The sequence below is a fragment of the Antennarius striatus genome, unplaced genomic scaffold, assembly GCF_040054535.1.
Source record: "Antennarius striatus isolate MH-2024 unplaced genomic scaffold, ASM4005453v1 scaffold_30, whole genome shotgun sequence".
Taxonomy (NCBI): domain Eukaryota; kingdom Metazoa; phylum Chordata; class Actinopteri; order Lophiiformes; family Antennariidae; genus Antennarius; species Antennarius striatus.
The window spans coordinates 52144-73493 of NW_027172342.1; the positions used below are offsets into that span (position 1 = coordinate 52144).

The window sequence follows — 21350 nt, forward strand, 5'->3', positions numbered from 1 at the left end:
GGGCAGACCCAAGCATGAGAGAACTCATTCACCAGATGGAGACAGGAGAGAAGGTCCCACCAACAGCTAGGGTAGAATTGCCCGAACTCCCTCTTTTGTTGCGAGAATGGACAAGGTTAGAACTCATAGATGGTATCTTGTACCGCAAACGTCACAACAATGCAGCTTTGTCATACCAACTTGTTCTCCCTGATGAACTCCGCCCTTTTGTACTGAAGAGCCTTCATGATGATATGGGTCACCTTGGAATCGATCGCACCCTTGATCTTGTTCGTGCACGGTTCTATTGGCCTAAAATGGCTAGGGACGTCGAACAAAAGATTAGGACCTGTGGCCGCTGTGTGCGAAGGAAAACCCTTCCTGAGAAGAGTGCACCACTTGTCAATATAATCACCTCACGTCCCCTCGAGTTACTCTGTATGGATTTCCTGAGCCTCGAGCCTGACTCTAGTAATGCCAAGGACATTCTTGTTTTAACAGATCACTTTACAAAGTTTGCTGTGGCCCTTCCAACACCAAACCAAAAGGCAAAAACTGTGGCAAAATGTTTATGGGACAATTTTATTGTCTATTATGGCATCCCCGAGCGTATCCACACAGATCAAGGAACAGATTTTGAATCAAAATTGATCAAAGAATTGTGTGAAGTTGCAGGAATCCAGAAGAGTCGAACTACACCGTACCATCCCAGAGGCAATCCCGTGGAGCGATTTAATCGGACACTTTTGAGCATGCTTGGAACACTGGAAGAGAAGCAAAAGTCAAAATGGAAGGACTATGTGAAACCATTAGTTCATGCATACAACTGTACTAAGAACGATGTGACCGGTTACACACCTTATGAGTTAATGTTTGGCCGAACACCCCGTCTTCCTGTCGATATGGTTTTTGGACTACCACTGCTGGGGACCAAGTACAAAAGTCATTCACAATATGTTCAAGGACTGAAGTTACGACTGGAAGAGAGTTTCAAAATAGCCTCAGAGAATGCTCATAAATCAGCAGAACGAAACAAAACACGGTTTGATCAGAGAGTCATACCAGCAGCATTGGAAGCAGGTGATCGAGTGCTTGTGAGGAATGTGCGTCTCAGGGGAAAACATAAACTATCTGACAAGTGGGAAGAAGACGTCTATGTGGTGGTTAGCAGAGCTGGTGATCTCCCAGTCTACAAAGTGAAGCCGGAAATCGGAGATGGGCCCATTCGCACTCTCCATAGAGACCTCCTTCTCCCCTGTGGTTTCCTTCCATCTAAGGAAGACCGTAGGGCATCATTTGACACAATTCCTGCTGTAAGACCATGTACTCGTTCTCGTCAAGTTGTTGACCATTGTAGTCAAGATGCTGACGGCTCCTTGGAGTACCTTGCTAGTGATGATGATTTTGAGACCGTAGTTTCACTGAATCCAAACTTACCCGCAGTCCAATTCACCATGGACAAAGACATTCCAGCTCCTGTTCCTTCGTCATCGATTGTAGCTGTCCAAAGCAGTCCTCTAACTCCTCCGTCTGTTAGCCCTGTGGTCTCGGAAGTATTTGAAGAGGAATCAAGGGTGGAAGGAAATCTTGTTAATAAGTCACAAATTGAAAACTTACCTGAAGAGTCATTCCAGCTAGTTGCCACTGACGCAGATCCACCAGTTGCCACTAATGCAGAGCCACCAGTTGCCACTGACTCAGAGCCATTAGTTGCCACTGAAGTAGCTGACCATGACCCAACTCTTAGACGTTCAACCCGTCAACGTTTAGCTCCTGATCGACTCCAATATACAGCTCTTGGTAAACCCTCAGAATCTGTAGTTCAACTGGTAATACGCAGCTTGTCCAACCTCCTAGGTGTTTCACCCCCATCAGATCTGGTTGTGCCGTCTGTTGAAATTGTTTAGTTAGCATGCAACGGGACGAGCATAGTTTAAGGACGGGAGAGCACGTCACGTCCGGACACACCCACATACACACACGCACACACACGCCATTGCCAACGGACCAATTACGGCTTGGACTTGACCCTGGATTATTTTGGACAATGAGTGTGATGATAAATATTGTGTGTGGGTTTATCTGAAATGTACTTCACTTTAGTTAATTTTATTCCTTCTGCAGAGAGTGAATATTGGGGTTCACTGTATATATATATTTTTTTTCTTCACAAATTAATATAATTAATTGCACATAAAGTTCTGTGTTTGTGTGGTTCATTGCACCGCTACCTCCATGAGTCGAATTGGTCTTCTGATTGACTAGTCCGAAAGCTAATATCTTTAATTAATGTAGCCTGGAAACTTGCTACAGTTCCAATATTCAACGTCCCTACTCTCAGTCCTCTACTCTTGGCGCTCCTCTTCTCTTTCTTCGAGCGAACGCACTTTCCTCCTCTCCTTCTTTGACCAACAGTAATCCAATTTCCACCGGCGCCCTGTAGGTCAACAGCGCCGATGGCAGTCGTTGTTAACCCGGGCTTCGACCGATCCGGTATGGAAGTCGTAGATTTGATTCGCATCTTTGATTTGGCAAAAGTTTTACGCCGGATGCCCTTCCTGACGCAACCCTCTGTATTTATCCGGGCTTGGGACCGGCACATTAAGACACTGGCTTGTGTCCTCTTGCGGCTACATTAAAAAAAAAACAAAAATAAATAAATACATTTAAAATAAATAAATAGATAAATAATAATAATCATAATAATAATCATAATAATAATATAAAGAAACACACAAACATGCAAAAAACCAAAAAAACAAAACCCAAAACACTTACTAGTAGCCGACACACTTCTGCTAGTCCAGGGTTGAGTTTGAGGTGATGTCAGGTCTATTGTATTATCTAAAAAAGAATGGGGCAGAGATAATAATACATTATATTCATTTTTACAGGGAAAACATATGCTAGTGCTTACACAAACACACAGAGAACACTGTCTCAGAACCGTCTCATTTGAGTAATTTAAATAATTAAATATTTTATTTTATAATTAATTGATTTATAATTAAAAACACTTGTTCTTAGATTTCCTTAACTCTTATTATCTGCTACAGTATTTACTCTGAGGGGAATACACACACACACACACACACACACACACACACACACACACACACACACACACACACACACACACACACACACCCCTACCTAACTAATTGATCTTTACCACGAACAATCACTTGGAAAACCCCTTGATTCGCTAACTTGACCCTCTCGTCACATGATCACCTCATGACTGACAAAACCAAGAGTTTCAACGCAACTTTCTCATGGTACCCCCATCATAAGAAATGTGTGACACAAACCTATTGCATCATACGAACACCACATGATCACCACATGATCACCACATGATTGACAAAAGGGAGAGAGGGAGGGACATTCACCAGAAGGGGCGGGATATATTTTTTCTGTATTTTAAATTTATGCAACATCATCCAATAGGGAGGGATATACACCGGAAGTAGCGGGATATACACCGGACGTGGGGGCTGGACATACACCGGAAGTGGGGGCGGGACATACACCAGAAGGTGCGGGACTTGATACGGTCAAAGAGGTCAAAGTCATGAAACATAATTGACAGAAGGTGGGACTGATATTCTCTGAACAGCAACACTCCCCTCAAACTCTCGTTTGAGGGGAGTTTGCTCCATACCAAATTCATCGTCCTGTATGACACTTAGTTCCAGGCTTTGTAGATGATGGTGATGCAGTGGTAGATGTTGAAATGATTTTTCCAAAAATCTGGAAGGGTCAGCTGCGTGTCACTAGTCGCGTCGAAGCATCGTTGAAAAAGGAATTTGGTCTAGAGCTTCTTGAAATTTGCAATGACTTGCTGGTCCATGGGTTGAAGCAGAGGTGTTGTATTAGCAGGAAGACACTTGATTTTGACAAAATCAAATTCCTGTCAAGTCTTCTTCCAAACCTGGAGGGTGGGCAGGACCATTATCCATCAAGACAACAGCGTAGTGGCAACTTCTTTTCCTCCAAATATGTCTTGACGGCCGGGGCAAACACCTCATGCACCCACTCAGTAAAAATTTTTCTCGTCAGCCAAGCCTTTGTGTTTGACCTCCACATAACAGGCAATCTACCCTTGATTACATTATTAACCTTAAATGCTCTTGGATTTTCAGAATGACAAATGAGAAGAGGCTTTACTTTAAAATCACCGCTAGCATTGCCACACAAGAGAGTTAGCTTATCCTTCATCGGTTTGTGGCCTGGCATCGACTTCTCCTCACGTGTGAGGTAGGTTCTTCGTGGCATTTTCTTCCAGAAAAGTCCAGTTTTGTCCATATTGAACACTTGTTGGGGGAAGATATTGCTCCGCCTTGATGTAATTCGCAGATTCCACTTTAAACTTTTCGGCAGCTCCCTTGTCCGAACTTGCTGCCTCCCCATGACGAACAACTGAGTGTATCCCACTTCTTTTCAAACCACCCACTGCTTGCTTTAAAATCAAACCCTTCCGGAATAATGCTAGGATCTTTTTTTAAATCAAATCTTCATACAATTGTCTTGCTTTGGCACCAATTGCATCTTCACTAAGAGTATCACCTGCTAACTGTTTCTCGTTGACGAAAATCAGCAAAAGTTTCTCCACTTGCTCAAATACCTGTGGCCTTTGTTTGCTAAAAACACTAGATCCTTTAGCCACATCGCTTGCATTAAGCTGGTCTTTATTTTTTAGGATGGTGTTTGTCGATTTCGCCATCCCGAACTCCTTCATATTTTGCTATTGATTCTTTTTTAAATTCAATAGTTTTGCGCACTACTTTCCTCTTTCCTTCACCAGCTTTACCACTTGCACTTGCTTTCTTAAGACCCATGATTAGGGGCTAATATGCGACGCAAAACTAAAAAAAAAAAGGTTAATAACAGCGTAAATAACAATGAACAGGTCTGCTCTGAACGAACTTTGAATACGAATGCACTACAGAGGAAGCATCGTGGGCATTCAAGTTCGCTCGGCTCCGGAGTGAGTCGCATTCGGGTACGCTCGGCTTCTTTCGGTTTGGTCGGGAGTCAAATTTTTGGTCGAGTTCAGAGACGTAAATTTCCCAAATTTTCTGGTCGAAAACCGATTTGGTCGAGAACAGAAGCGTTCGAAAAGCGAGGGTTGACTGTACTATGAAAACCAAGTGTTTTAAACTTTGGGTCTAATAAAGGTGCAATTGAATTCACACTTGTTTCAATCCACGACAACTTTTCATTCATTCTGCCATGGATTTGTCCTAGTTGTTGGCCATGTCATTGGTGTATTGAATTAACTATTCATTTAACGCGGGGGTGTCAAAGGCAAATACACAGAGGGCCAAAACACAAGCAGAGGGCCAGTCTGGTTCAATGTTTATTACATATTGAAATGAACATATTCTATTGAATCAAAAGCTAACAGTGTTTATTTTATGTAATGATTAAAAAACTGAAGCAATATTTTGTTATGGCTGTCAGTAACTTCAAGGGGAAACATTTTCAACATCAAAGAAGTACATGTCCTTCAACACAATGTGTTCCTTAATACCCAGATAAATGAAAATGCATGCATTATAAACTGAACCAGTTGTTTCCTTTCTCATGGCTCTTATCTGCAATTTTCCTTGAATCCATTCAACTTAAATAAAATACAAAAATCTATGGCACACAGACAAAACGATACTTCCCTCAAGGAGACATCCCGTCTGTCTGAAACAAATGTAACTGAATTTAAACTGAATGTTCCTGCTGATATTTGATGGTGTCTCATCTTTAGTACAAGTTCATCAATGTCCGGGGTCAATCTTCAGGGTTGAGTGAAGGTGTTTCAGACGGCTGAGATGTTTTCTTCAACTTCAGCAGAAATATTCTTCACACACGTATGTGTGGCTAAAGATGGAGAGCGTCCGAGCAGCTTGGATGTGCAGCTGGGACATTGTGTCAGATGAAACTGCAAACTCAGAAGACACACAGGTTGACCCTTGACCTCTCTGAACATAAACTGACCCCCACCTGGCTTGAAGCCCCCTGCTCTCCACCTTCCCTTTAGCCATTTTTGAAGGGAGTAGTTATATCTAACCTCCGCTCTGACTGCTGATAAACAATGACACCGAAGCCTGCTCGCTGCACTGCATTTACTTCCTCTACCGTTGGATTGTGGGGAATGTAGTTGGTGTGTGCAAAACACCAGTGGGCCATTGTGGCCTGCTGGCCGGTCCTAATAGTGACTAAGAATCATCCCGCAGGCCGTAAGTAATTCGACATGTAATTTGACATGTGATTTAACGTGTAATTCAATGTATCCGCAAGAGGACACAAGCCAGTGTCTTATTGTGCCGGTCCCAAGCCCGGATAAATACAGAGGGTTGCGTCAGGAAGGGCATCCGGCGTAAAACTTTTGCCAAATCAAAGATGCGAATCAAACCTATGACTTCCATACCGGATCGGTCGAGGCCCGGGTTAACAACGACCGTCATCGGCGCTGTTGACCTACAGGGCGCCGGTGGAAATTGGATTACTGTTGGTCGAAGAAGGAGAGGAGAAAAGTGCGTTCGCTCGAAGAAAGAGAAGAGGAACACCAAGAGTATAGGACTGAGAGTAGGGACGTTGAATGTTGGAACTATGACAGGAAAAGGTAGAGAGTTGGTTGACATGATGCAGAGGAGGAAGGTAGACATACTGTGTGTACAGGAGACCAGGTGGAAAGGTAGCAAGGCTAGAAGTTTAGGAGCAGGGTTCAAGTTGTTCTATCATGGTATAGATGGGAAGAGAAATGGAGTAGGAGTTATCTTGAAGGAGGAGTTTGTTAGGAATGTCCAGGAGGTAAAAAGAGTGTCGGATAGAGTGATGAGTCTGAAGCTAGAAATAGAAGGTGTGATGTTCAATGTTGTTAGCGGGTATGCTCCACAGGTAGGATGTAAGCTGGAGGAGAAAGAGAAATTCTGGTCGGACTTTGATGAAGTGATGCAGAGCATACCTAGAAGTGAGAGAGTTGTCATTGGAGCAGACTTCAATGGACATGTTGGTGCAGGAAACAGAGGTGATGAGGAGGTGATGGGCAGGTTTGGTATCCAGGAGAGGAACGCAGAAGGACAGATGGTAGTTGACTTTGCAAAAAGGATGGAAATGGCTGTAGTGAATACTTTCTTCCAGAAGAGGCAGGAACATAGAGTGACCTATAAGAGTGGCGGTAGGAGCACACAGGTAGACTACATCTTGTGTAGACGGTGTAACCTGAAGGAGATCAGTGACTGTAAAGTAGTGGTAGGTGAGAGTGTAGCCAAACAGCATAGGATGGTGGTGTGTAGGATGACTCTGGTGGTGAGGAAGATGAAGAGGGCAAAGGCAGAGCAGAAGACGAAAGGGTGGAAGCTGAAAAAGGAAAAGTGTTGCATGACTTTTAGGAAGGAGTTAAGACAGGCCCTGGGTGGTCAGGAGGTGCTTCCAGAAGACTGGACAACTAGAGCTAATGTGATCAGGGAGACAGGTAGGAGAGTACTTGGTGTGTCATCTGGAAGGAAAGTAGATAAGGAGACTTGGTGGTGGAATGAGGAGGTACAGGAGTGTATACAGAGAAAGAGGTTAGCCAAGAGGAAGTGGGACACTGAGAGGACTGAGGAGAGTAGACAGGAGTACAGGGAGATGCAGCGTAAGGTGAAGGCAGAGGTAGCAAAGGCCAAACAAGAAGCTTATGATGACTTGTATGCTAGGTTGGACAGTAAGGAGGGAGAGACTGATCTATACCGGTTGGCAAGACAGAGAGACAGAGATGGGAAGGACGTGCAGCAGGTTAGGGTGATTAAGGATAGGGATGGAAGTCTATTGACAGGTGCCAGTAGTGTAATGGGAAAATGGAAAGAGTACTTTGAAGAGTTGATGAACATGGAAAATGAGAGAGAACAAAGACTAGAAGAGGTGACTGTTGTGGACCAGGATGTAGCAAAGATTAGTCAGGATGAAGTGAGGAGGGCATTGAAGAGGATGAAGAGTGGAAAGGCAGTCGGTCCTGATGATATACCTGTAGAGGTTTGGAAGTGTCTAGGAGAGGTGGCAGTAGAGTTTCTGACTGGTTTGTTCAACAGGATCTTATATAGTGAGAAGATGCCTGAGGAATGGATGAGAAGTGTGCTGGTGCCCATTTTTAAGAACAAGGGAGATGTGCAGAGCTGTGGCACCTACAGAGGAATAAAGCTGATGAGCCATACAATGAAGTTATGGGAGAGAGAAGTGGAAGCTAGACTAAGGGCAGAAGTGAACATTTGTGAGCAGCAGTATGGTTTCATGCCAAAAAAGAGTACTACAGATGCAGTATTTGCTTTGAGGATGTTGATAGAGAAGTACAGAGAAGGCCAGAGGGAGCTGCATTGTGTTTTTGTAGATCTAGAGAAAGCTGATGACAGGGTGTCCAGAGACGAACTGTGGTATTGTATGAGGAAGTCTGGAGTGTCAGAGAAGTATGTTAGAGCGGTGCAGGACATGTATGAGGACTGTAAGACAGTGGTGAGGTGTGTGTAGGTGTGACAGAGGAGTTCAAGGTGGAGGTGGGACTGCATCAGGGATCAGCTCTGAGCCCCTTCTTGTTGCTTTGGTGATGGACAGGCTGACAGACGAGGTTAGACAGGAATCTCCATGGACTATGATGTTTGCAGATGACATTGTGATCTACAGTGAGAGCAGGGAACAGGTGGAGGAGAAGCTAGAGAGGTGGAGGTTTGTCCTGGAAAGGAGAGGAATGAAGGTTAGCCGCAGTAAGACAGAGTACATGTGTGTGAATGAGAGGGACCCAAGTGGAAGAGTGAGGTTACAGGGAGAAGAGATCAAGAAGGTGGAGGATTTGAAGTACTTAGGCTCAACAGTCCAGAGCAATGGAGAGTGTGGAAAAGAGGTGAAGAAGCGTGTCCAGGCGGGATGGAACGGGTGGAGGAAAGTGTCAGGTGTGATGTGTGATAGAAGAGTTTCAGCTAAAATGAAAGGAAAGGTGTACAAAACTGTGGTGAGACCAGCGATGTTGTTTGGTCTAGAGACAGTGTCACTGAGGAAAAGACAGGAGGCAGAGCTGGAGGTAGCAGAGATGAAGATGCTGAGGTTCTCTCTGGGAGTGACCAGGAAGGATAGGATCAGGAATGAGTACATCAGAGGGACAGCACATGTTAGAGGTTCTGGAGATAAAGTCAGAGAGGCCAGACTGAGATGGTTTGGACATGTCCAGAGGAGATATAGTGAATATATTGGTAGAAGGATGCTGAGCTTTGAACTGCCAGGGAGGAGGCCTAGAGGAAGACCAAATAGGAGGTTTATGGATGTAATGACGGAGGACATGAAGGTAGTTGGTGTGAGAGAAGACGATTCAAAGGACAGAGCTAGATGGAGGAAATTGATTCGCTGTGGCGACCCCTGAAGGGAAAAGCCGAAAGGGAAAGAAGAAGATGTATTTCAAGGTGCTCAGCTGCCATTACACTGGCGCCCCCCCTAGCGGCAGCTCGCACACCACAAGGGGTGCGCGCACCACACTTTGGGAATCCCTAATCTACAGTATGTAGCCAATTACATCGGGAAATCCTAAAAGAAATGAAAGTTACTAATTCAAGTCTGAGGTTAGAGCACAATGTCATTAAGTATCACATGATACACGTCTGTTGTTCTCCTCTAATACAGGCAAACATCTTAAAAACTAGAACCAAGGCAGTCACAGACTGCAATATCCCACGACACCCCTGAATTCAACATTTTACCCTGATCTACTTGCATAGGTCAGGGTAGATCAAAGCTCTGGCTTTGATCTACAGTCTTATTCACCTGCACTGGCCTTCTCCCTAGTCTTTTTAATTAAAAAAAAATATATATATACACTTATTTCCGCAAAGGGGAATTAAGAACGCACACTCTAGGTTTTTTTAGTCTATCAATCACACGCATGCATGTTAGTGTGTACAGGCCCCTGTAATTCACACACCACACACAGGAGGGCCTGTAAGCATGCAGGGGGGGAAGAGAGGCGGGCAGCTCCTTCGTGGTGCACCCAAAATGAGTAGCTTGTAAGGGGGGACGGCGTCTTGCTCAGGAGCACCTCGGCAGTGCTCTGGAGGTGAGCTGACACCTCCCACTTTCAGTTCACCTCCGGGTGTTATTTTTTGGGCGGGAGCAGGAATCGAACCGTCGATCTCAGAACATTGGACGACCCGCTGTACTGCCTGCTTTACCACTGAGCCACTGCCGCCCCCCTTTCTGTCTTATCCAGTTCCTGAGTGTACAAAAATTGAAAGTTTACCTTGGCCTACGTTTGTCAAGGTCCAGATCATTTCACTGTCATCCCCTTTGCTGCCCGAGTAGTGTGCGTTTTCTTTCATCTTTTTTGTATCATCTTTCTATCTACAACAGTTATCTGGATGACAGGTGTTAACACGTCATCCAGATAACATCAAAGTCATCAAAGTCTCCTAGGATGTAGAGTGTATATATATGTGGACGAGAGAGACGATTGTGTCATTTCACATTAGGTTAATCAGGTAAGACTCTCCAGAAGCGACCCAGAACACTTTGCCTCACATCAGAAATGTAGTCAGCAGCATCACATGTGATCTGGACTGATGTTGCTTTATCTATGATGCAGTCTTCAACATGTTGAAACAGTTGTCAATCTACATGGACCTGCACATTTCTGCTGTGAATGGACTTCCTGTTCACATCATCAGCTTCATTATGTGAGGATCCTAGATGGGAATGTGGGTACCATCTACAGCAGCGGTTCCCAAACTTTTCAGTTCGTGCACCCACTTCTACCTCCCGACTTAGCTGATGCACCCCCAATGCCCAAAACATGAAAAAAGAAAGAAAGAAAAGACGTAGTCTTTATAGCCATATAGGTATCAAGCGGCAGCTCGCACACCACAGGGGGTGCGTGCACCACACTTTCTGAATCCCTAATCTACAGTATGTAGCCAATTACATCGGGAAATCCTAAAAGAAATGAAAGTTACTAATTCAAGTCTGAGGTTAGAGCACAATGTCATTAAGTATCACATGATACACGTCTGTTGTTCTCCTCTAATACAGGCAAACATCTTAAAAACTAGAACCAAGGCAGTCACAGACTGCAACATCCCGCTACACCCCTGAATTCAACATTTTACCCTGATCTACTTGCATAGGTCAGGGTAGATCAAAGCACTGGCTTTGATCTACAGTCTTATTCACCCACACTGGCCTTCTCCCTAGTCTTTTTAATTAAAAAAACATGGACCTGCACATTTCTGCTGTGAATTGACTTCCTGTCCACATCATCAGCTTCATTATGTGAGGATCCTGGATGGGAATGTGGGTACCATCTACACTGTAGACACTTTCTCATCCTGAGAGCTACTTATTACATGAGCGAGTCAAAATGATCTACCACTTACTAAAATGCAAAACACATTATTTATGAATATACTGACAATTATTTTTATATGTACAGTATATGCTGGTGTACGTTGCATTACTGCATCAACCCATATAGCACAATACAACTCTACATTTTTTTTGTCATTGCCTTACTCTGATGACTTCCACTGAATGGAATCAGCCAGGGATGTATAGTCCGGACAGTAGCTGCTGATAGCAGCATCAAGCAGACTTCCAGATGCTCATCAGTCATGGTGAAGCGGTACTTGGACTTCACGATCTTCATGTGGGAAAAGACTGAGTCACATTAATAAGTGGAGCCAAATAATGCAGTCAAGAAGGTAGCACATTTCCTGATGTTGGGGTATTTGTCTTCTGTGAGTTCCAGAATGGTCCATGAGCTCTGGCCTTCAGCTGAACATTGGCTTGAAGTGTCAGAATCTCATCCTCCACTCCAGAAGAGTTCAGGTGAAACAGTGAAACAACCTCAGCATCTTCCTGGAAAGGGGAGCACATGAATGTAGCGCCTGGCTCGAGTAAAGCAAAGTCTTGAAAGCATCTGTCCAACTCTGACAGACGATTGTCCATTTGCTCTATGTAGCGTGTGCTGTCACGCGGCGCACATGACTGCTCGTGTGTCTCCAGCTCTGCTGTGAGGTTCTAGAAGTTTACCAAATCATGGCGGTGGAGCTTTGAGGAGAAATGTTGTATTTTTTTGTCTGAAAGCATCACCTGAGCTGATCACATTGATCAGTTTTGTCTTTTCCTTGCAGCTCTAGATTAAGGTCCTTCAACATGTTGGTCAGATCAGAAGTCCAGCATCCACTGATGGTCACTTAGTTGGTTATAATCTGCATGTTTACTTTCCAGCAAGAGCTCTCTAAATCTTTGCAGGACTTTCCCTCGACTTGGCCGTCTCACGTCGGTGTGTAACAACAATCTGGTCGCTCTCAGCCTTCTCCAGGTGAGCACGGAACAGCCGTCTGAGGAGATCTGGCCCAAATAGAACAGGAGATCTTTGTCGCCACATCCGTTATCTCTTTCATGTTGAGCATTTTTGCACATGCTTGTTGGTGTATGATACAGCGGTAATTGAAGTCCGGGAAAGCATCATTGGCAATAAATCCATTGGAGCAGCCGGCCATGGCGGGTGTGTCCGTGGTGAAGGACACCAGTTTGCAGACTGTTAGCTGGGTTTTATCGATAAAGTTTTTGAAAGACTGAAACGTGTCCTCTCCTCTTGTGTGTTCTTTCATGGGCAGTACTGTACAGCCAAGTAGGTCGTCTTTTGCAGTCATGTCAGTAAAACTCCAACTGCAGTGAGAAACAGTCACAGTCTGCGATGTCCTTCCAGAGTTGTTGGGTCAAATCCTCAGCCATGGCTTCACTGCGCCGTGTTACTGGACTCTGATAGCTGGAGAGCTGTGATCGCAGCTAGTATTTCTGGTTTGGTTTTAATGTCTCGGAACAACAAGTCGGCGCTTCAACAAAGGCTTCCTTGCCATCTCTCCATCTTGGAAGGATTTCTAGTTTTTAACGATGAAGTGACTCACCCGGAACGATGCTTCAGTGGCTGCCCTTGCCTCTGATGTTAGCTGTTTGAGAAATGTCTGCTGTCCGGACAGCTGGAATTGTAGTTCCTTGACCTTTCTCCTTCTCAGCTGGCTTTTCGGAGGGAACTCGGTGTCGTAGTTTTGATGAACAGTCTGAAAATAGCGCTCCACATTTCCCTCCTTCCGTAAAGCAATAGTAGACTGACAGATGAGGCAAACACACTTAGAAAATGACATTGTGAAGAAGTCCTCCTCCCAGTCTGGATGGTCGTGGTAGGTCTTTGGCTTTTTACTTTGTCCAGCTTTTCCACTCTTTCATATCCCCTTTCTTACTCGCTAGCTTGCTAGAGTTTGGCAGCACTTAGCGCCGTTGTATGTGCATGCGCATGCAGTGATGCATGACGCATGCGTCACTGCGTACGAATGATAGGCTGGCGCCGACTTTTTTTAATACCATGCAATCTACCCAAAATGCCTGTGATCGACCAGTAGATCGCGATCGCCGTAATGGTCACCCCTGATACAGTATGTAGCCAATAACATGATAGTTAACATGATAGCTACTAATCCAAGTCTGAGGTTACAGCACAATGTCATTAAGAGAATATAATGTCATATTAATTTCTACATTGTTCACCTGGAGTCCTGTGGAACTCCCTGATGATTCTGACGGATTTATCTTCAATGAGGTTGACAAACAAGGGTAAAAGAATGGAAACTGCAGTTGCGTGTGTTTGATTGATTATTTTCTCCCTTTAAACCTGCTGTATACAAACTTATGATGTAGAAGTCTAAAAATTCCAAAAGGCCGACTGTCAAATATGATTCACTTGGCTTTAGAGGCTGATCGATGTTGAAAACGATCATCAAATAGTTAAATGTTGATCTCAGGCTTCATTCCTTAAGAATTCTTTGTGACCACACACACACACACACACACACACACACACACACACACACACACACACACACACACACACACACACACACACACACACACACACACACACACACACACACAGACAGTTCAAATCTCTGTGTAACCATTGAAATGGGGGGATCTGGACACATGTAGTGTGTGTGTGTGTGTGTGTGTGTGTGTGTGTGTGTGTGTGTGTGTGTGTGTGTGTGTGTGTGTGTGTGTGTGTGTTTTACACTTGATTATAGCACAGATCTCAGCATGTCATGTCATATCCTGTGACTTTAATGAATGATGCCAACTGTTGCCCTCCCCCACCCAACAGCCCCAGATCGCCCCACAGACATCAGCCCCCAGAGGCCATGGTTCTGGCGTCAGCCTCCAGCACAGCCTCCAGCTGGTTGGACAGGATGGTCGTCGTCCTGGTTCTGGTCTCTGTTCTCCTGTCCGGCGGTGAGACCCTGGATCTTGTCTATTCTTCACCTGCTTCCATTTAATGGTTTCTCTAACTGTTTTCTTTTCTTGACCCAAGGCTTCGTTCCAGAGACAGACGCACAGAAACGTAAGTATGATCTCCAACCAGAGACACGTCCACACAGATGATGAGGGTCTTCTTCACAACCTTCTAGATGAGGTGTGGTGTTTTAGAACAACTTTCCACAGTGAAAACCTTTCTCGTGTTGGTTACTGTGGAAAAGCGTTGGGAAACTGCTGGTGAACAGAGTCCCACACCTTTTTAATCACATGATAAAACCTGCTGAGTTCTATAAAAGCAAAACAAGGGCTAAAACTCAGAGAAACATGTTTTTAAGAGAATTAATGCAATACAGGTGAACCTCAGTTTACTGAACTTTATTAATGGATGCATTTTAATAATATTTGGTTAATTATGAATATTTTAAGTTTAAAAAAACACATTTTATTTAATATAGTACAGGAAGTCGTTATTACCCGCATCACCCTGTCCATTGAGCCCCATTCTGAAGTCCAGCGAGACACCAACGTGATCCTGAAATGCTGGACCAAAGTCAATACGTTCGGGCAGGAGGGGTTGACTGGAGAATTCACCATATATAAGGACAATAAGCCCCTGTATACCAAGACCTCGAAGACTTCAGGATTTGTGCTGTTCTCACTGCCCCACACCCGAGCCTCCAACAGCGGATCCTATAGCTGTGGCCTCAAGGTTCAGGGTCAACAGAAGAGGAGCAGGCAACAGAAGCTCACAGTGAAAGGTCTGGTTGTTGTCATGCAGCTTTATCTCAGGTGGATTTGAACGTGTGCATTTCCATTTCCAGGTTTTGCGTTTTAGATGCTAAAAAAAACTCATGTTTGCAGGACTGGAACACGACCCGGTTCCATCTGTTCTCATCTCACCACATTTCTCTGTTCCAGGCTTATCAAAACCCGTCCTCCATCTTGACCAAAGTGTGGTCCTGGAGCAGGAGGAGCTAACAGCCACGTGCACGGCGCCTGGAGAGACAGGTGACATTATATTCACCTTCTATGACAACGGCACAGAGATCGCAAGGGAGGGGAGGAACTCCAACCAGGTGGAGGTAAAGTTTGACCTTGAAGGCAAAGGCTTTCACCAGATCCACTGTGACTATAAAGTCATCTCCTTTAAGTCCAGCCAGGGTAACTCCGTCATGGTTCAGGTCAAAGGTAAGAGGCTTTCAGAATCCCTTTGGAAACACCGGACCCGTCTCAGGGCTTTGTCTTCATGAGGTGTCTCTCCTCAGAACTGCCCTTCACACTGGTTCTGGAGATCACCCCGCAGTCTGGGATCTATGTGGGAGACACGTTCTTCATCTCCTGCACCGTTAGCAACAGCTCTGAAGACCCCTACCTCAACTCCAAACAGCCCAGGCTCACCCTGCACCAAGGAATAAAGACACTCGCCACAGGAGCCACCGAACTCAACCACAGCATGGTGGGACTGACCAGCGGCCCCCAGGAGTTTGAATGTGAATTCAGTATTGGATATGTAGTTTTAGAAACCCTGGAGACGCTTCTGCTGTCATGTGAGTGGATCTTTAGAGACCCGTTTATGTGTTCTGGTTATTGACCTACCCAGGCTCTCCTGGTAGGAATGTTGTTGACCCTCTTGTATTTGCTTATCTTTTATCCAAAGGGCGCCTGGATGCTGACGCCATTTATTGGATAGTGGTCGCAATTGTGACCGTGGCAGCTATCTTCATCATTGTCGTGATATGGTGGTGCTACAGAAAACGTAGGAGAGCTAGAACGTCCTCCAATCTTTCAGTGGAATGGAACCTTTCTTGAACAGACTTTTCTCCTGCTGCTCATCCCACTCCTTTATCGTAGGCTGCTGAGTTCAGTGTGAGTTGGCTCCACTACTTGTTTCTCTGAATGCGATGGTTGAACTTCACGAAGAACCACACTGGCTGTTTTGTGTATATATTCAGTGGCAAGAACATGTGCATATCCTTCTACTTCCAGCTCTCAATGGGAGCAGACGTCTCTCTTCTGTCTCCTGTTGTTGCTATCTAGCTATCTTATACCCATACCCATAATGACTCAATGATCTCTGCTAAATGATGAGAGGAAGAGGGAAATCAAGAGTATGAAAACCCATTTCAATTACTTATTTTCACCAAGGAAATCAATATAATAGCTTACATTTCTGACATTCATAAACAACAAAAACAAATCAATAGCCAAGGACACTCAGAAGCCTGCCATCCATGGATTCTGTTCGTGTTTTGATCTGTTCACGATCAACATTGCGTGCAGCAGCAACCACAGCCTCCCAGACACTGTCCAGAGAGGTGTACTGTTTTCCCTCCTTGTAAATCTCACATTTGATGAGGGACCACAGGTTCTGTATGGGGCTCAGATCAGGTCAACAAGGAGGCCATGTCATTAGTTTTTCTTCTTTTAGAACCTTTCTACCAGCCACACTGTGGAGTACTTGGATGTGATGGAGCATTGTCCTGCATGAAAATCGTGTTTTTTCTGGAAGGATGCGGACTTCTTCCTGTACCACTGCTTGAAGGTGTCTCCCAGAAACTGGCAGTAGGACTGGGAGTTGAGCTTGACTCCATCCTCAACCCGAAACGGCCCCACAAGCTCATCTTTGATGATACCAGTCCACACCAGTACCCCACCTCCACCTTGCTGGTGTCTGAGTCGGTTTGGAGCTCTCTACCCTTTATCGATCCAGTCAGGGGCCCATCCATCTGGTCCATCAAGATTCACTCTCATTTTATCAGTCCATAAAACCTTAGAAAAATCAGTCTTGAATATCTCTTGACCCAGTCTTCACGTTTCAGCTTGTGTGTCTTGTTCAGTGGTGGTCGTTCTTCAGCCTTTCTTACCTTGGCCATGTCTCTGAGTATTGCACACCTTGTGCTTTTCGGCACTCGAGTGATGTTGCAGCTCTGAAATATGACAAAACTGGTGGCAAGTGGCATCTTGGCAGCTGCACACTTGACTTTTCTCAGTTCATGAAGCTTTGCAATTTTAAGAGTGCTGCATCGCTCTGCAAGATCTTTCACTATTTTTGACTTTTTGGAGCCCGTCAAGTCCCTCTTCTGACCAATTTTGCTGAAGGAAAGGAAGTTGCCTAATAATTATGCACAGTAATAGTCACCTGCACACACAGATATCCTCCTAAAATAACTAAAACTAAAAAAGCCCCACTCCAACTTCCAAAAGTATTCAGCTTTGATATCAATGAGGCTTTTGGGTTCATGAGGAACATGGTTTTTGTTCAATAACAAAATTAATCCTCAAAAATACAACTTGCCTAATGAAGCGAAGCCCGACCTACTAGCTTCGCAGCGCGTTGGTCAGATGATCAGGGCAGACAGATGACTCTTGAGACGATGGCTGGAAGTTCACGGTACTTTACCTACAGAGCTCCGGGTCGTTCTCCAATACTACAGAACAACGGTGAATGCGGTACGAGAAGGACAAATTCTTATCTGAAGACAGTGGTATTTATACTGTTGAAGACAGGCATGATGTCACATGACTCTTTTACAGGAATGCAATTAAATTCAAAGGGACAGTCTGAGAAACAAATGGTGAAGGGACAGTGAAACAGGCAAATGGTGAAGGCATGATAACCTCAGGGTCCATAAACTACATCTTCAAGGCAGGAAACTGAGGTTATATAAGTGTGGATTGCCTACTGTGAGCAGACCTCATTTACAGTTAAACAAAAGAACCACGTGTGTGTGTGTGTGTGGGGGGGGGGTAAATCCTGTGGAAGGATTTCACCAAATGAACAAAACTAAGGGTGAGAAGATGATCAAAGGATTTAGATGATTTTCCCATGTAAAGACCTGATCAATGAAATTAAAATTTTCTTCACTAATAATTCTGTACTGTGGTGGAAAGTTTTTAATATAATAAAATAATACAATAATATAATAAAATAATATCATTTAATTGAACCAAAGATCTGGATTGTTGTGTGTGTCATATTATTCAGCGCTTGTGAAGGTGGCCCCAGGATGTCTCCAGGTCATGAAGACGCTGCATGAAGATAATTCCTGTTGGACCATATTTGGAAATGCTTGCATGACTGTGGGTCTCCTTGAAGAAGTTAGACACTGACAGAAGCAGCTAGCCAGATCATTTCAGACACTGTACCTGAAATTAGAATGTATGTTTCTGCACAGGGTCATCCAGAGAATGTCTGCAGCAGATCCTCACAGGGGTCACGTGACTGATTATGTTATGTTATCAAATAGTTTTGTGAAACTGTCGACTTGATATTTTTGGTAACGTCTGGAGGTCATGACGTACCAACTGAGAGCCGTAAAGAACTGGTTGAAAGCAGATGGGCCCAGGTTAATACCTCCCCCTAGTCAGCAGTGGCTGCGTGGTAGAGCAGATGTCTTGAAGACGGATTGCCCGGCCATCGGTGGATCGATTCCCCCTCCCGCCATGACATCCCTTGGAGTGTGAGCTGACAGTGGGAGGTGTCGGCTCACCTCCCAGCCACTGCCGAGGCGCCCTTGAGCGAGGCGCCCTTGAGCAAGGCGCCGTCCCCACCACAAGCTGCTCATTTGGGGCGCGACCTCCGAGCGCGACCTGTCACTCTTCCTCCCCTGGACTAACTGCATGATTACAGGCCCCCAGTGTGCTGTGTTTCGGGGGCCTTGTTCACAACACTGTGTGATGTGCTAGAAACTCACACAAATGCATGTACTGAGAGTGTAAAGAGAATTTCCCCTCTGGGGATCAATAAAGTTTGAATTATTATTATTAGTCACACCTTTAGGGTATAAAAAGAGATGTGATCCATTTCCTAGTTTGTACTTGAAGTTTTTTCCTGTACCCAGAGTACTCTTCAACAACACACCTGAGGACTTTTTCATCGTCTCCAGAGCTCTCATCATGCTTAGATAGTATTTGTTGAACTTGTCTGTTTGTTGAACCTGTCTCTGTCAATATCATCGATGATGTTATTGGACTCATACTCAACCTATTGATGATATTATTGTACTGCTACTCAACCTAGACATGATTTGAATTGACAAATAAATATCTTGTATTTTACACTGTCTCCTGTCCTTAAGAAAAACGAAACCCCCACCACAAAATGGCGTCACAAACAGCGAGGGTTTCAAGACTCCATCCGCCGCCCATTTGCCCCTCCTTCAGGCAGACAGACTGCACTGTGCACACATATGAAGGAACATTTTTGGCTTAAAAATTGCATTACTGTCTGCCTGGAAGAGATGCTATGGATTCTGGTGAGATATGTTTGCTAAAATAAGTTAGTTTAGTTAGTCTTCCCAAAACTACGTGTGTGGGTCATCCTGGGTTGAGTATTTGTCTGAATTTATGTTGTTTGTCTGCTTAATATCTGTTTGCTTTGCATGAAAATATTTGTCTACTGTTTTCTCTTATTAAATAGGTGACTTTCAATAAACTTTAGAAAACAAAAATAAAAAGGTTGAGGTTTTAAAAGACAGTCTATTTGGCGAGAACGTTTTGTGAAGATGTCAGATCCAATATTGAATCGGTAAATTATGGGTCTTTGGTGATTGGCTGACAGTCTATTTGTACACATAAATTATTTGTTTGACTGTTAATGTCCGACGTTTTCCGTCCTGGTGGGACACAGCGGTAAAAGCCCACGGGTGGCCTTTGTTTGAATCGTTAAAGAACAAACAAAGCTTCGAAAGCCACAATAAAATTAGAGACTTGTTTGCTGTGGAGGACGGAAGTTCAGATCGGGTGCCACACCATTGTCTAACTTCAGGGTTGGTGGAATCGTGTGGAACTGCACCTATGAGGTCATAACGTCTTGTCAAGCTGATGATTGATGAAGAGTTTTGACGCCATTCAGGCCGGTTTCCATAGGTGACGGGGTGATGAACACATGGAGTGCGTCAATGATCGATTCATCTCCGGTCGTTGCGTAGAGCCTTGAGCTGGATTCCCATGTGGAGTGTGAAGTACGGCCGGTCCACCTGAGATCTCTGTACATATTTGTCCGGACTGGGGTGGGATAATTTTATGTTCCTGTTAGACTCTTTCTAGTGCCATACAGATTGTTTAAGTGTTTGTGAAGGTTGATAAATTGGTGATCTGCCTATAAATACCTGTCTATTTGTTCTTTGTCTGCTCTGTTCTCTATTCGTCTCTCTCTCTCACCCCCTCCCCTTGGCCTCACTCTCTATTTCTGTTTATCTGAAAAGGAATTTGGCTGTGTGTGTGTGTGTGTGTGTGTGTGTGTGTGTGTGTGTGTGTGTGTGTGTGTGTGTGTGTGTGTGTGTGTGTGTGTGTGTGTGTGTGTGTGTGTTGTTAGTGCTGAGTGATAAACCGTCATATTTTTATGTGTAATACTTTGGTGTAGTGGTATTGAGTGTGTAAAAGGTTAAATAGAATTTGAGTTGTTGGTAACTAAACTTTAGATTCTTTCATGATAACTGTGGTGTGAATGAGCAGCGCTGCTATTTTTATATGTTTTGTTAGAGAAAAGCCAATGGTTGCCTTTTCTGTTTGTTTGAGTTTGATTGCTAACCCTAAGATTTATCCGACAGCCCCCAATAATTGATATTAACTATTATCTCTAATATTTTCATTTGTTGCATAATTCATTTTTCAATTTTTTTCTGAATATTCAGAGTAAGCGTGTAATTAATTTCTATACTAGTGGATAAGGATTAGATGTTTGGCGTTGGAGGCTATCCAGCTTCAGAATACTGTTTGGGTTCATGTTGGAGGTTATCCAGTTTACAAAAACCATCTTGTGAAAAACATTCATGTGGAGTTAAAAGTCATTTTTGTCAGAAAATCGGGTTGATTGATAAGTGTGTCACTTCATAGATGCTCACTGAGACAATTCTGACTGAGCTTGGCATAAATGAGCATAAACTAGCATATATTAGTATAGACTAGCATACATTGGCGTGTTAGCATATTAGCTTAGCATGTTAGCATATTATCTTATCATATTAGCTTAGAATGTTAGCATGTTAGCTTAGCATGTTAGCTTAGCATAAAATAGCACATTTAAATGAATATACTTTAACCTAGTAGCTTTG

At 44.1% G+C, this 21350-nt stretch overlaps 2 long non-coding RNA genes across 2 annotated transcripts; both read right to left on the reverse strand.

The window, feature by feature from the left end:
* Positions 1-215: 215 nt before the first annotated feature.
* LOC137591852 (uncharacterized) lies at positions 216-1107 on the reverse strand. The gene is made up of 3 exons (XR_011034828.1): positions 1042-1107; positions 838-902; positions 216-743 (listed from the first exon to the last, which is right to left on the reverse strand). It is a non-coding gene; the product is annotated as an uncharacterized lncRNA (long non-coding RNA).
* A 91-nt stretch (positions 1108-1198) lies between these two features.
* Positions 1199-1749, reverse strand: LOC137591853 (uncharacterized). The gene is made up of 3 exons (XR_011034829.1): positions 1597-1749; positions 1417-1518; positions 1199-1251 (listed from the first exon to the last, which is right to left on the reverse strand). It is a non-coding gene; the product is annotated as an uncharacterized lncRNA (long non-coding RNA).
* Between the last annotated feature and the right edge of the window lie 19601 nt (positions 1750-21350).